Consider the following 15,172-nt stretch of genomic DNA (forward strand, 5'->3'; position numbering starts at 1 on the left):
AGTACATAAAATAATAGTGCATCTTACAATTTATAGTGTATTTGATGTCAATGAAATAATATCATAAAAGAAATTGATCTTACTTCATGGAAGTCATTTTGGTAACATTACAGAGTAGCAGGATTTTCATACTAGTAATCAGACTGCATGCTCAGTTGCTTCAGTTATGTCCTATTCTTTGTGCCTCTTTGAACTGTAGCCCATCCGGCTCTTCTGTCCATGGGATTCTCCAGGCAAGAATGGGTTGCCATGCCCTCCTCTAAGGGATCTTCCTGACGCAGGGCTCAAACCTGTGTCTCCTGCACTGCAAGTAGAGTGTTTATCACTGAGCCACCGGGGAAGCCCAGTAATCAGATAACCTATACTCTAATTTTCATTCTATTACCAACTAATTTTATTCTGTAAGAGGTGTTGAGTAAACACTTAGGACCTCACATAAACTATAAGGATTTTGAACTAGATTATAGCAACCATCAGTTTCAAACATGATTCAAGATGGAATGAAAAATATAAAAAGAAATTCTTTTTTTTTTTCATCTTAAGAATGATGATTTGGAAATACTATGACTCTAACTTGGTAGATGTGTAATCTCCACATGCCAGGGTGGTATTTTTATTTTCAGTGCAGTAATAATTCATCTAAATCACATACCTAATGTTCCCACTTGAAATGTATCTTGTTATGTAAATGTTATGTAGCATTCATAACATGCCATATTTCTTTCACTTTCATAATGTTTGGCAGTTTGATAAGTGTTATAGCTTCAGACGGATTAGTGAGGCGGTAAGTAGTAGAAAATGCTAATGGACAACTAATCAAGTAAGTGGGTATCAGATAGTCAACTACTACAGAGTACAATTATAATTCAAAACTATGTGAAGCATTATCATTTTGCTGCAGTGTTTTTACACCAAATGTTCTAACAAGAACAGAAAAATGATTGCACACTAGCACATTTGGGAATGAGGTCATTAAGAACCTACGGTTTTCTAATAGGGTGGTAATCTCCTTTCTTTCTCAGATGCCACAGGCAGTACTGCTGCTCATATGCTGAAAATTTAGTGCAGCATTTGTAAAGCTCATGTAAATAACATTTTATTCTATTGGCTTCCTAGAGCCTGGGAATCTGAAATTGACTTGTTACAGTGTTTTCCTTCATCAAGAGTGCATGCTCTGTTACTCGGTCATGTGTGACTCTTTTCTCCTGCAGGGTATCGATCGCTGGGTCTGGAAGATTCACTGGAGGAAGGCATGGCAACCCACTCCAGTACTCTTGCCTGAAGAATCTCCATGGGCAAAGGAGCCTGGTGGGCTACAGTCCATAGTGTTGCAAGAGTCGGACATGACTGAATGATTTACCGCACACACATGGACTGTAGCCTACCAGGCTCCTCTGTCCATGGAACTTTCCAGGCAAGAATACTGGAATGGGTTGCATGTCTTTCTCCAGGGAATCTTCCCGATCCAGGGATTGAACCCTAATATCCTGAATCTCCTGCATTGCAGGCAGATTCTTTACTGCTGAGTCCCTGTGGAAGCCCTCAGAAATAAAATCATCTCAGTCAAATTCTTTTTGTTAAAGATATTCAAGAAAATAGACAGACAAAGGGATTCCATTGTCTCCCATGATAGCATTTTCTGATGGATATTTTTTAAAAATTTATTCTCTTATGCCAACTTTTTAAAAGAGACTTTGTGCCTTTCACTTTTTAATTTACAGAAAAAAGCTCACAAAATATTAGAATACAAAAATGATATAGTCCATTTTTAAAATTTTAATAAAATGAAGAAACTAAATTATAAAGGGGGTAAAGTGCTATATCCCATAGAACTAGTTGTTGACAGACTAGGTTTAGAACCCAGATCCTTCACTTTTTACTTGAATGACTTGTTTATATCTGTCTTATTTTCCATTTACTTTAAAACAAAAAATAAGCTGCAGCAATTGATTTTACATTTATTTTGTTATCTAGTCTTTTGATCCTTCAGTTCTGAAATCTCTGTATCGAATCCTGGAAAGACTGGTTGAAAGTGAAAGTGAGAGTCGCTCAGTTCTGTCTGACTCTTCGTGACCCCATGGACTATACAGTCCATGAAATTCTCCAGGCCAGAACACTGGAGTGGGTAGCCTTTCTCTTCTCCAGGGGATCTTCCCAACCCAGGGATCACACTCAGTCTCCTACATTGCAGGCAGATTCTTTACCAGCTGAGCTACAAGGGAAGCCCAGAAAGACTGGTTGGAGCCATCCAAAGATAGAAAAAATTAATACTAATTTACTCACTGACTGAAGATTCAACCACTAGGATCTGTTTGTCTGTTCCATGTATAATGTTTATCTCAGTAACAGAATCTTTTATCTGAGTAATGTTTAGTTCAATCAAATGATAGGTATTAGACAGTCTCAAAGAAATGCGGTACTCTATATATGGGCTTTGTTTTTGTAGTGGTTATTACTATTTTAAATTTATTGAGTCCCAATTCCCAGTGAAACCATTACTCTGAGGCTTGTCATCTCTCTGGTGTTACTTGCTAAATCATGTCTGACTCTTTGTGACCCCATGATCTATAGCCCAACAGGCCCCTCTGTCTGTAGAATTCTCCAGGCAAGAAATACTGGAGTGGGTTGCCATTTCCTTCTCCAGGGGATCTTTCCAACCCAGGGATAGAACCTGCATTGTGGGAAGATTCTTTACTGTCTGGGTCACCAGGGAAGCCCAGTCATCTCTCTGCTCACTGTTAAACATTATGTGCTCTAAATGTATTTCTTTGACTGAGGAATTGTGCCTTAGCAATTCAAATAAGTGACTTATCTTCTGTTCTGGTACTTTTATAGTACTCAGAATGCTTGTGTGTACCACTGGGTGTGCAAAGCCCCATTAAGAATAAGTGTCCATTCTTCTTAGGACCCATTTATATCCTCCAGAGGCAATGGTATCAGTCTCACTTGCCAGATGTGTGCAGGGCATCCTCCTGGTGAAACTGGCCCCTTTGCCATCTGCAGGCTCTGTCTCTCTTATTGGCAGACACAACAGTTTTCACTGGCATTTTATGCCTCAGAAGGTGCAACAGGGAAATATCCAGGTTAAGCTCATCTCTGCACTGCTGCAGCCCCCTAATGTCCACTCTCTTATGGGCCCCAGTGGCCACCTCAAGTGAATGCACCAGGAGGAGGCCTGTTACTGGTTTCATGCACCTTCTGATTCTAGAAGGAGGCACTTCTGATGGGTATTGACATATCCTACTTTAACATGCCCCCTTAAGTTCCCAGAGTGATTTCTTTAGGGCTGTGGCCCATATGGGTATCCATTTACAAAGCTAGTTTTCCATGCCCTTCTGCCTGACCAGGTGGGCAAGCCATTGGCTACTGCCCATAAGTGAGCAACAACCCAAGTCTAGGGACAAACAACATACAATTCAGCCCACTGAGTTGGTCTATTTTTACCTTCTTCAAAGTGGTGGACTTCTAAATAGGATGCAGTCCATTTGTCTAATTGCCTCCATAAACCAAATAGTTCTCCAGAAGCTCCCTAAATATATAGATATTATAGAGTTAAAAAGGAAAAGGACAGAAAAACATACAATAAGCAAAAACTAAAGAAAATTGCCCTATTAAGATCAGTAGACTTTAGGGCATTAAAAAGTAAAGAGGGATATTTTATAAAGCTAAAAGGGTCAGTCTACCACAAACATTTAACATTTCTGCATTGGCAAAAAATTGACACAACTGAAATAATACAGAAATTCATGGTCCTAGTGGAAGATGTACACATAACATTTAGTAAGTGAAAGAAAAAGCAGATAAAAGATGGAAAGGATGCCAAAGACATCAACAAGGTAATTTATAGATCTGCTGTAAATGACATAAAGAACATGGTGTTCAATAGTAGAACAATGAGCCAAACAACAACAGAGAACATATTCTTTTCAAGTGCACATAAGACACATATCAAATTCATAATATACCTGGCCATGAAAAATACTGCAGCTTCCCTGGTGGCTCAGTGGTAGAGAATGTGCCTGCCAATGCAAGAGACATAGATTTGAGCCCTGGGTCAGGAAGATCACCTGGAGAGGGAAATGGCAACCCACTCCAGTATTCTTGCCTGGGAAATCCCTTGGACAGAGGAGCCTGGCAGGCTACAGTCCATGGGGTCACACAGAGTTGGACATGACTGAATGACTTTAATGTACATACATGTAAAAAATAACTCAGAGTATATTCTCTGACCACAGTGGAAAATTGACAAAAATTAACGAAAACCATATAATTAGACATAGAGAAATGTTAATACCCACAGTGCAACCCTGAAATCAAGGTTAAGATATTAAAAAAAAAAACACCCACCAATATAGCTTTACTTATGAAACCATTCCTCTTACCTATTCCATATAAATTATATCACATGTCCCAATTAATCTAGAGGCAAAAAATAAAGAACTATGTTAAGTTCTTAAGTTATCTATTATTTCTAAACGCCTCGAATTTTAACAAATGTTTGGAACAGTCTTGAGACACATCTACTCACGGTAAGATCTTATATCCTGAATTGTTATTTTGCTAAAGAGAATGTTGGAAATGTTCACCCTGAAATTCCAAAGTTTTAGACTTGGGAAGAATTTCCAGGATAAATTATAAGTGGGAGAAAAATGGCATCCAGTTGAAAGAACAGTCATTTAAACAATTAAAGTAAATTTTGAGTTTTGCTTCTGCTTCGTGACACTAGATGAAATGTTTAAAAATGTCCAAGTTCAGTCTTCTGTATAAAATAGTTATAATAAGTTTTTGCCTATTGACTGTGCAAGCATATAAGAAATTGGAACTAACATTGGCTGGCCCCCTAATGACTGCTGGTAATAAACTTGACCCTGAATCTGTGAGTGTTTAGTAGCAGTTTATTCTCCCAACAACCATTTGACACAGTAAGTATGAATAAAATGCATGTGAGAATTCTGCATTAACTGTAAAAACGAATGCCTGGCCATCTCACGTAAGGCTTCCCTGGTGGCTCAGTGGTAGAGAATGTGCCTGCCAATCCAAGAGACGTGGATTTGAGCCCTGGGTCGGGAAGATCCCCTGGAGAGGGAAATGGCAACCCACTCCAGTATTCTTGCCTGGGCTATCCCATGGACAGAGGAGACTGGCGGGCTACAGTCCATGGGGCTGCAGAGTCAGACAGGACTGAGAGGCTATACAACAGTAAACAAAATTATGTATGAATTCTCATTCAACATATGTGAGATGGTTAACATGTTGTCAGCATTGCCACGATAAGAACATATGTTTTTTTTTTTTCTTTATGTACCGTAGAGATTCTGAGTTTCAGTCTTGCATCATGGTAATTGTTAAACTTTCTTTTTTTCATCGTGGGTTCTGATTTTCTACTGGGTATCTCCAAATATTTAGGTGCCTCAATAGGCATTTTAAAAAGTGATTTAGGAAAACTTTGACAATCCTCTGAGATTCGGGGGTCAGTTCTCATTTGTTCCTTCTTAACATTGCTGAAAAGTGTTAACTCTTCTTACTGTAAGTAAAATCTGATTAAATGAATTTCTCACTAGACTTCCTTTTATCTACAGCTATCTGTTATTTTCTGAGACATTAATGAACATCTCAAGTTTTAATAATAGTAATAATAATTACTGATAACAGTGTTCCCTAATCTTTTAAAATATATAGGTCATGATGTAGAGAGTTAATATACTACTTATAAAAATTAAATCTATTAGAACAATATATATATGACACATAAGAGAGAGTGTTCTGGCTATAAGGGAGGTTCTTAGTCTCAAAAGTGAGTTAAAGCCATAGGAACAGCAGAGGACCTGTATCACATTAAAATAAGATTAAAGTGGTGGTCCTGATGAGCAAGCATGCTTGGTCAAGTCAGAAATGAAGATGATCTAGAGGTAGGTGTCCAGATGGCATAGCTTTGAGAAGAGGCCCATGAAATAAAGAAATCAGATAGATTCCAACATTAAAAAAGCCTTTCTTTTATATTTCAATGCATTCTATCTTATATTACAGACCTTTGTATTTTACAGAGTCCCCAAGTCATTGACTCCACATGCACCATCAGCTGAGGTTTAAATAACCACTCCTTAAATATCAAGCTTTAAAATTTTTTATAGGTTATTCCAGAGTTTTAAAGCTTGCAGAAGCAGGCCCTCAACTGTATAATATATAGATGAATAAAATAAATGATAAGGGAAGAGCATTGGAAGACACCTGACTCTTGGCATATGCAAAGTAGAGGGCATTGGAATAAAAGAAACCCACTGAATTCAGATAGTTAATTCTGGGCCATGGGTAATCTCAAGAGAGAAAAAAAATAAATAACAACGGATATTGTGCATGTTTCTGAAAAGCCAGTTACATTAAAAGAGTTATTTGGCTGTCATTTTCCTATCCAGAATCCATCCATTTTCTCCTCATTGCTCCTGACACTTTCCCTATTTAGGTGTCTCAATTGGCATTTAAAAAAATACTTTAGGAAATTTTGACAATTTTCCATTGAAATTTGAGGTTCAGTTCTCATTGCTGAAAAGATTTAATTGTGGGTCATGGGAAGCTGATCCTGCCTTCAGCAAAAAGGGTGGCTCTTGAAACTCATACCAAACTGGGTCTCCCATCCCTTTTACTAGTAATTTGTTCAAAGACGCAGGCTTTAACCCAACAGTCTGTGGCATTTTTTTCGGATACTGGTTAAGACAGTGGTTATCCAAGTGTGGTCCAGCAGTACTGGCAGCCCCTGGCGATTTGTTAGAAAGGAAAATGTTTAGGCTCCAACTGAGACCTGCTGGTTCAGAAACTTGAGGAGGGAGACCAAGCAATCTGTGTTTTAATAAGCCCTCCAGGTTATTCTGATACACAGTCAAGTTTGAAAAGTAATGGATTAAGAATGACCTCCTGGATGAGGTAGGCGCATCCAAAGAAACAACTTTTAGAGCATGGCTGTGAGAGATTTTCCCTAGCTCCTTTTAATTTAAATTGGAAACTAAACCACCCCAACTGCTGCTGGCAGCCCTTTTGACAGCATGAGTAAACTCAGTTTGTTGGCAGAAAAGTGAAGGGAAAACTGAGTAAAACATTTAAAATCAGCACTTCAACATGGGTATTGCAAGATTTCCAGTCTGGTAAGAATGGCACATTTTCTCCTTCTTAAAACCAGTTTAATTCAAGTTTTCTATAGTTGCAAAACATCCTAAATGATACAAAGAGCCAGAATATGTACAATATGAATGAAATGATTTGTTTATTCAACAGATAGATCTATAGAATCAATTCCTATGCGCCAACCTGGACTTCCCTGTTATCTCAGACAGTAAAGAATCTGTCTGCAATGCAGGAGACTTGGATTCAATCCCTGGCTCAGGAAGATTCCCTGGAGAAGGGAATGGCAACCCACTCCAGTATTCTTGCCTGGAGAATCCCATGGGCAGAGGAGCCTGGTGGGCTACAATCCAGGGGGTCACAAAGAATCTGACATGACTGAGGGTCTAACACACACACACTGTGTGCCAACCACAGTTCTAAGCACTGAAGATATACAAAATAAAGTGATTTAAAAAGGAAAAAGATCCTAGTGGAATTTATATTCCAGTTGAGGGAAACAGTCAAAAAATAAGAAAAAAGAGCTAAGCATGTTTGGCAGGTGGCAAGTGCTAGAGATGATAGCATGTGTGGGGAGCAATTTTTCTTCTGGGTACAGCCAGGAAATACCTCCTAAGAAGATGCTGTGCAATTATGTGGGAGGAGCTGGGTCCAGAAGTGGGAACAGCTGTGCAGCAGGTGTCAGTGACCTTACTATGGTGTCATAAACCCATGCAAACAGTGGTGAAAGAGTGTGTCCACGGATGCAGAGCTGATAGCTGATGGGACCATGAGGACTAGCTACCTCTAAAGTGTAAGCATCTCCCATTATGCTATATTCCCTGAAGAGATGGATATGTTTTACCATTTCAAAATAAATCTTCTATTTCTAGGGATAATGAACTAATATAGCAAAATCCATGGATACTTTTATTGAATTTCACTGGGACCCTTCCATTCTTTACAAGTCCTTTAAAGAAGCATAATACCTTTAAAGGGGAAAATATTACATCTTCTTGTTACATTACAATGAAACTGCCCACTGCATGGACCTACCATCTGGGAAGGAGATAGGGGCTAGACCTAAAGAAATAATGAATTTTATTTTACTTATATTAGAGTTTATGTTAAGCTTGCTTGGTTATTGTATAGTTTTTGAAACTGTGGAACACTCTAGAAGAGTATGTAGCTGCTTCCTTAAGCTCTGCTAATGTCCTCTTGAGAGTCCCCTGGACTGCAAGGAGATCAAACCCATCAATCCTAAAGGAAATTAATCCTGAATATTCATTGGAAGGACTGATGCTGAAACTGAAGCTCCAATACTTTGACCACCTGATATGAAGAGCTGACTCATTGGAAAAGACCATGATGCTGGGAAAGATTGAAGGCAGGAGGAGAAGGGGACGGCAGAGGATGAGATGGTTGGATGGCATCACTGATTCAATGGACTGAGTTTGAGCAAGGTCTGGGAGATGGAAAAGGACAGGGAAGCCTGGCATGCTGCAGTCCATGTGGGTCGCAAAGAGTTGGACACAACTGAGCCACTGAACAACAACACAATGTCCTCTGGGGACACCAGAGACCCTAGTGCTTCCTCTAGGACCTTATTCTGGTTCTGGACCTAAAAACTGTGCCTGGCATTGCAGGGGACCTCAGGACCTGATGCTTTTTTCAGGGTTCATTCTAATTGGGTAATAACTTCACTGGCTTGGGTGTTAAACATTGTGTACTTCATCCCTGTAGAGTATGTCTCCAAGGCTCACTCCCCAGGATCACATAGCAGAGGATCCAGGGAATCAGTGATGGATGGGATGGTAGTGAGAGAGTTTTATCTCAGTTACCACTGAGGGGAAAAGCCTTGACAAGAATCCAATTGATACAAACCACAATTATGCCATCCTCTGCAGCAGCCCAAAGGAGGAGAGTTTCTCTCTGAACTCAAAGCTCAGGCTTCTCAGACAAACGACAGAATAGTTACGTTGATGACTGCCTTGAATAGATGTGTCCCTTAGATGTCCCTGCTAAATATAAATTTACATTTCCAATGTATTTTTCTTTGTAGCAAACATATATATGGCAAAATTTCTGTCTTCCTGGAGTTTACAAATAAGGGTTGTTTTTTTTTTAATAGTAAACGCGAGAAGACAGATTTCATTTCATATAATAATTTTTAGCAAAACAAAGCACAGCAGGGCTATAGGGGAAGACAAGAATGCCCTGGAACAGAAAATTTTATGTTTGCTGTCTGTGGAACACTTGCAAAGGTGAAAGTCGCTCAGTCATGTCTGTTTGTGACCCCATGGACTATACAGTCCATGAAATTCTCCTGGCCAAAATATTGGATTGGGTAGCCTTTCTCTTCTCCAGGGGATCTTCCCAACCCAGGGATTGAACCCAGGTCTCCTGTATTCCAAGTGGATTCTTTACCAGCTGAGCCACAAGGGAAGCCCATGGAATGTTTACCTCTGAGAATCTGTCAAAAAATGAGGTCCAGTCTTGCTTGAAAACCACCATTGTTCAGTGAATCCTTTTGAGGAACATAAAACCTCTGCCTTTGCCCCAGCAATGACTCTATCATATGGCAGAGTCATTATGTAAACTAACATTTAGAAAGCAGAGATGTTACAACTCCTTCCATCAAAAAGTTAATAATCTGTGGCATTCCAAAATCATAACAAAAATGTTGTGTGAGTTCTCCCAATAATGATAATAAAGAACCCCTTTATGGTCTTCAGAATAAAAAAAGTCCAACTCTCAAATAGTTCAGGTCAGTTGAATTCCACTTGATAGTCTTTTTCTGCTGTCCTGCTTCCATTAGACAGATCTATCTTAAGGCAAAGCTGGAAGACTCCAGTGCTTTATAAAGAAAAATGCTGTGCCATTCTCCTGTAGACAGAGTTTTCAATGACAGACATTAAAAAATTTACTTTCATTATATAGAACATTTTATTGATATATCTTATTATAATCTCAAAGTTTTTTTTATTGCTTGCAGTGGTTAGGGTCAGTCTTGAGTCTGCTGGCTGCTTTGTATCATGTGAAAATCAAGGGCAGCTCTAGTGTTAATTCTTTCTAACCTGTCTTGTTTCCTGTTTTCAGGGCTTATTCAGTATTTCTGATTTAATGAGTTTTGGTGATTTGTTATAGATCACTTAGAAGTTTACAAAGTACATGAGACTCATCCATATTTTTGCATAGGGCTAAAGACTTCCCTTGAAGAAGGAAATGGCAACCTACTCCAGTATTCTTGCCTGGAGAATTCCATGGATAGAGGAGCCTTGAGGAGCCCAGTGGGCTGCCATCTATGGGGTCCCATAGAGTCGGACACGACTGAGGAGACTTAGCAGCAGCAGCAGCAGCAGCAAAGATTACCCTGATGGTTCAGACAGTAAAGAATCTGCCTGCAATGCAAGAGACCCGGGTTTGATCCCTGGGTTGGGAAGATCCCCTGGAGAAGGAAATGGCAACCCAGTCCAGTATTCTTGCCTGGAGAATTCCATGGACAGAGGAGCCTTGAGGGTCATGGTCCATGGGGTTGCAAAGAGTCGGACACAACTGAGTGACTATCATTTCACTTTAAAGAAAACCAATAGAGCTTTTATTTTTAAATACAATTTACTTGTGTTTATATGATCTTCACTAAAGTGGCCATTTAAGAGTCTTATTTTCTTAAAAAGCCAGTTTCACTCTTCTGAACTGTTAGATTCTTGGCCCCTAAAACTCACCTGGATTTAGGTTGGTGATTGGCTATTAACTCTTTTCAGCTGCTTCAATCTGTGTTGTTATTGGAGGGCAAGCCTGTGAGTCTTTTATTCCTCTGTTGCATTTCTTTCCTATCCACCCTTATGCTATTATGCTAAGTCACTTCAGTCGTGTCCGACTCTGTGTGACCCCATAGACGGCAGCCACCAGGCTTCCTGGTCCCTGGGATTCTCCAGGCAAGAACACTGGAGTAGGTTGCCGTTTCCTTCTCCAATGCATGAAAGTGAAAAGTGAAAGTGAAGTCGCTCAGTCATGTCCGACTCTTAGCGACCCCATGGACTGTAGTCTACCAGGCTCCTCCATCCATGGGATTTTCCAGGCAAAAGTACTGGAGTGGGGTGCCATTGCCTTCTCCGCCTATCCACCCTTAGGTAGGCAGAATGAAGGAGATCCCGAAATGTCTTCGTCCCTTGTTCTGTGAATATGTCAGGATACAAGTAGGAGATTTAAGGTGGCAGGTAAAGTTAATGTTGCTAATTAGCTGACCTTTAGGTGGGGCTCATAGCCTGGATTTTCCAGGTGAGACCAATGTAATCACCGGAGTCTTTATATAGAGGAAGGCAGAGGGAGAGGGGTAAGAGAGAGAGGCAGCGCGGTGGTCAAGGCTCGATCGGCTCGTGCTGGTTTTGAGGGTGGAAAAAGAAAGTGAAGGGCATGGATTCTCTTCCAGAGCCTCCAGCGGGAAGGATGTCCTGTCTACACTGATCTCCCTGTAAAAACAGTGAGACTCGTTATAAGTTTCTAACCTTTAAAACTAGAGAGTTCTAAATTCATATCGTTTTACTGTGCTGTTTTTTAAACCCGAAGAGGGGGATTTGCTTAACTGAGTGATAAAGTGTTGTTTTAGAAGAAATGATTACATCCATGTGATAAACAGGGAGTCTACAAAGTTAAGAAAAAGACTTGTAAAGGAGCATTGTCTTAAATTATCTAACAAATCTGTTTTTATCAAGGTTTGGAATATTTTTTTTCCGTCTTTTTTCAGCTTCAACAAGTTTATTTCCATTAAGTCTTACAATGCTTTTCTTTTTTTTAATTTGAGGGAATGTAATTAATGAAACAATTCAATGGAAAAATTAAGGCGATTTTAATACCTCAGCACTTGCTATTTGGCAAAGGAATGGGAGGGGGGAAGGAAAATAATTCATGTGGCTTCTCTTATGGATTTGGGTTCCTTTTCAATTTGAAATTCTAGAAGGGATGATGAACGGGTGAAGTTGCTGTCTGTGGTGAAGGGAAGCGGGTAGGAAGAGTGGGGTGGAAAGAGGTGGGGGAGTTCTGTGGCTTTGTGGAGAGGAGTGGGGTGGGAAGAGTTAGGGGATGTTCTGTGTCTTTAATAGGGGTGGGGAGAGGATTGGGAAGAGTCCCGGGAGGCCTGCTCCTGCTCGCTCATCAAACAAAATGGCTACAGTTGTTTTGTGCGGCAAGCATCTCATCTGTGGTGATGGATCCTTTGACCTATTCCGACTCCTCCCCTCACGGTGGTCTCAGCTGTTTGCTGTTTTATTGTTGTTCCGGGCTCTAGCGTATATTGTGGGTTACGGCATAGCAGCTTTCTTTAAATGTCGTGTCGTGTGAGGGGCCGGTGGCGGCATTACCCATGGGACCTTGCGCTTGTTACGCTGCGCGTCACCACCCCCCTCCCCCCCTCTCCCCGCCACGAACTGGTCACTGGTTCAAGAGGTCGGCAGAGGATTCGTTTTGAGGAGACTTCGGTCAGCCTTCCTCCACCCAGGCTTGGGTGTGAAGACCTACAAGACAGCACAAGGTAAGAGGGCCCAGAGCTTGGAGCCTCGAGGGAGGAATAGCATTGAAACAGTTCACTACTAATCTCAAGCCTTCTAAACCTAAGTCCTGAGGAGGTGGAGCCTCAGGAAATTTCATAGGGGAACTTTGTTATTGATTGAGAAAGGAGCAGTTCGTGCAGACCAGTGCCCTTCAGCCTAGTTCCCCACAGTTTCTTCTATCCTAAAGGGTGGAAACGTGCTTCTCAGTGTCTAGCATAAAAAAACGTACTAAAGTACAACACAAGTTACCATACAAGGATGCTGAAAGGATGACAAATGAGTGATAACATACTTAGCCTAATATTTACAGAGCAACTACTGCATGCCAGGACCTGAGTACTACTGGTACAACTTTATTTTTAAAAAAAACGGACAAGGAGACGGAAACTCAGGTTACCTGACTTGCCCTCAGTCACACAGCTGGTAAGTGGAGGGGCAGAGATGCAAGCCCAAGACTGAGGTCTTGGCCACAACACAAAAGCCTTTTCCTAACCATAGCAATGGTTTAGTGCTTCAGGTAATCAAGATCACCTTAACAGTCCCCTCAGCTTGACTCAATTTCACATAGGCTTCTTCCTTACTAGGGGTCCCTGGGCTCCTTCTTATAGAGTGTACTTTGGAAAACTTGAAATTGTAAATTGTCTCCGCCCCTCTGAGATGTAAAAGTTTTCCCACATCTCCATAGTTTTACTATGGGAGAGATTTCTTTGAAAAGTTTTCATCAAGAGACAGAGGGTTCCTGCCTCCCAGTCTCCATGGGGGAGAAAGAGCCTAATTTAAGGCAAGTGCCAGGTAACAAACACTGATGGCCTAATCAGTTGATTTAACTCCTCTCCCTACAACGTTCATCTTCCAGTTCTTTTCTTTAGCCCACTCACCTCAGATGTTTTAAACTCTGATCTTTTGTGCCAGTATAATTAAGTTCAGTCTCCCCTTTGTTGCAATAGTCTTGATAGTCTTTCTTGCCTATTTAACTGTCCAGTGGGGTTTGACACAGATTCTCCTTAATTGTTCACCTTTTCAGGCATGAAAAGTGAGGTCTTAGTAACTTCAGATTCCCTATACTATGTGATGCCATTTAGATTGAAAGGAAAGGATACTTGCCGTTGTACATTAATGAACATAAGCTTTTACTAGTTCCTTCAGAGTAGATTATGGACTAGCTTGCCTAGTATTCTGCATTCAGCACATAAAAGAGATCAGATATCCTTCTGCCACTCTTCAAATAGGTTATATATATTTTAATATAACTAACATATAAAGCATGATGTCTTATCCTTTAGCAGTTCCATGATACTGGCAATATTGTTCCCCCCATTTTTCACAAACAGAAACGGAGGTGTCCAGAGGTTAAGAAGCTCAAGTTTTGGAGTTAGGACTTAATTTATCTTTAAGTGAATTAAGTGGGACTAGGATGCTTCTGGCGATTGGCATGACATTTGCTAATTTATTTCTCTATTATGCTGGATATGGTCAAATGATGTTAGTTTAGGTAACATTTCCAGAGGTCTCAGTGACTTGGCAATTTTTTAGTTCCCTTTCATTATGTAATGAGCTCTTTAAGGATGGGGATCCACAAATGTGCTCCAGAGAACATTCACCCCATCATTCAGTCACTTCATCACCGAGTCCCCACCCTGGCTTCATTGCTCATCTCCTTTTATCATCATTTTTCCCTTAGGCTAGCCCATAAAATTCTGGTTAACTACACCAGGGGGAAAAAAAAAAAGTGCCGTGTTAGAATACTCAAGTTTCTCTACTAAAAACTAGCAAAAATTTCAAATCCAGATTTCCTGAAATTATGTAGCTCAAGCCCTGTTCATGTTTCACAGATAACAGCTGAACCACTTCATCTACAAGTTAATGGATAAAATTAGCATGTTAAAGAGTTGGAGGACTTAATTAGAAAGGCAATCCTTCAGCAAAAAACCTCTCAGGAACACTAAAGCCATTTGTTGATTTTGTTTGTAAAAGATTTGGGGACAGAACCTGGAAACAGAAATTTGACTTTGCACACCTAAGTCCATGGTGGAACTATACCATCCTCAGGCTTGCTGTAAAGGAGCTATGTTCATAGAAAACGTATGATCTTTTACCTTCCATGACTTTATTTTCATCATCCCAATGTTCCTGAGAGAAACGTTCTGTTTCTCTCTCTCTGCTCTCCTCTTGTTTTCTGTCTTGGGGATGGGTTTTGGCATGCCAAAGAAACCATCCTTAATGGAGAGATGGCTCCATCGTTGGAGGCACTGCTGCTCCTATGCCAGCCATGGTCCTGGCTACTTCAAAAGTAGCGTTTCTCACCCTTGAGAGTTTTTATTTGTTCCAGCGTTCACCTCTGTGGTTTTGAACAATGTCTTTCAGTTCAGTGATACCACTATTTCTGGATTCTAATTTTATGCATTTTTTTGTTGCCTTTCTACTATAAAGGTCTCTTACCTTCTCATGTACATATGGCCTCTCCATATTACCCCCTCTAATTGAACATTTTTGGTAGAAAATAATATATTTGACTATAAATATTCATTTTA

General features: G+C 40.3%; 1 long non-coding RNA gene across 3 annotated transcripts in view; it reads left to right on the forward strand.

Annotated features, from left to right (window-relative positions):
• Window positions 1–11,389: 11,389 nt before the first annotated feature.
• The window catches only part of LOC129624621 (uncharacterized), a 79,212-nt gene continuing 75,429 nt past the window's right edge, over window positions 11,390–15,172 (forward strand). The window contains exon 1 of one of the 3 annotated variants that reach the window (XR_008701072.1): window positions 11,390–11,575. This is a non-coding gene — a long non-coding RNA (uncharacterized LOC129624621). The remainder of the gene's footprint in view (window positions 11,576–15,172) is intronic. The other 2 variants (XR_008701073.1, XR_008701071.1) reach the window with 2 other exon arrangements.

Source organism: Bubalus kerabau, chromosome 12 (assembly GCF_029407905.1).
Source record: "Bubalus kerabau isolate K-KA32 ecotype Philippines breed swamp buffalo chromosome 12, PCC_UOA_SB_1v2, whole genome shotgun sequence".
Taxonomy (NCBI): Eukaryota; Metazoa; Chordata; class Mammalia; order Artiodactyla; family Bovidae; genus Bubalus; species Bubalus kerabau.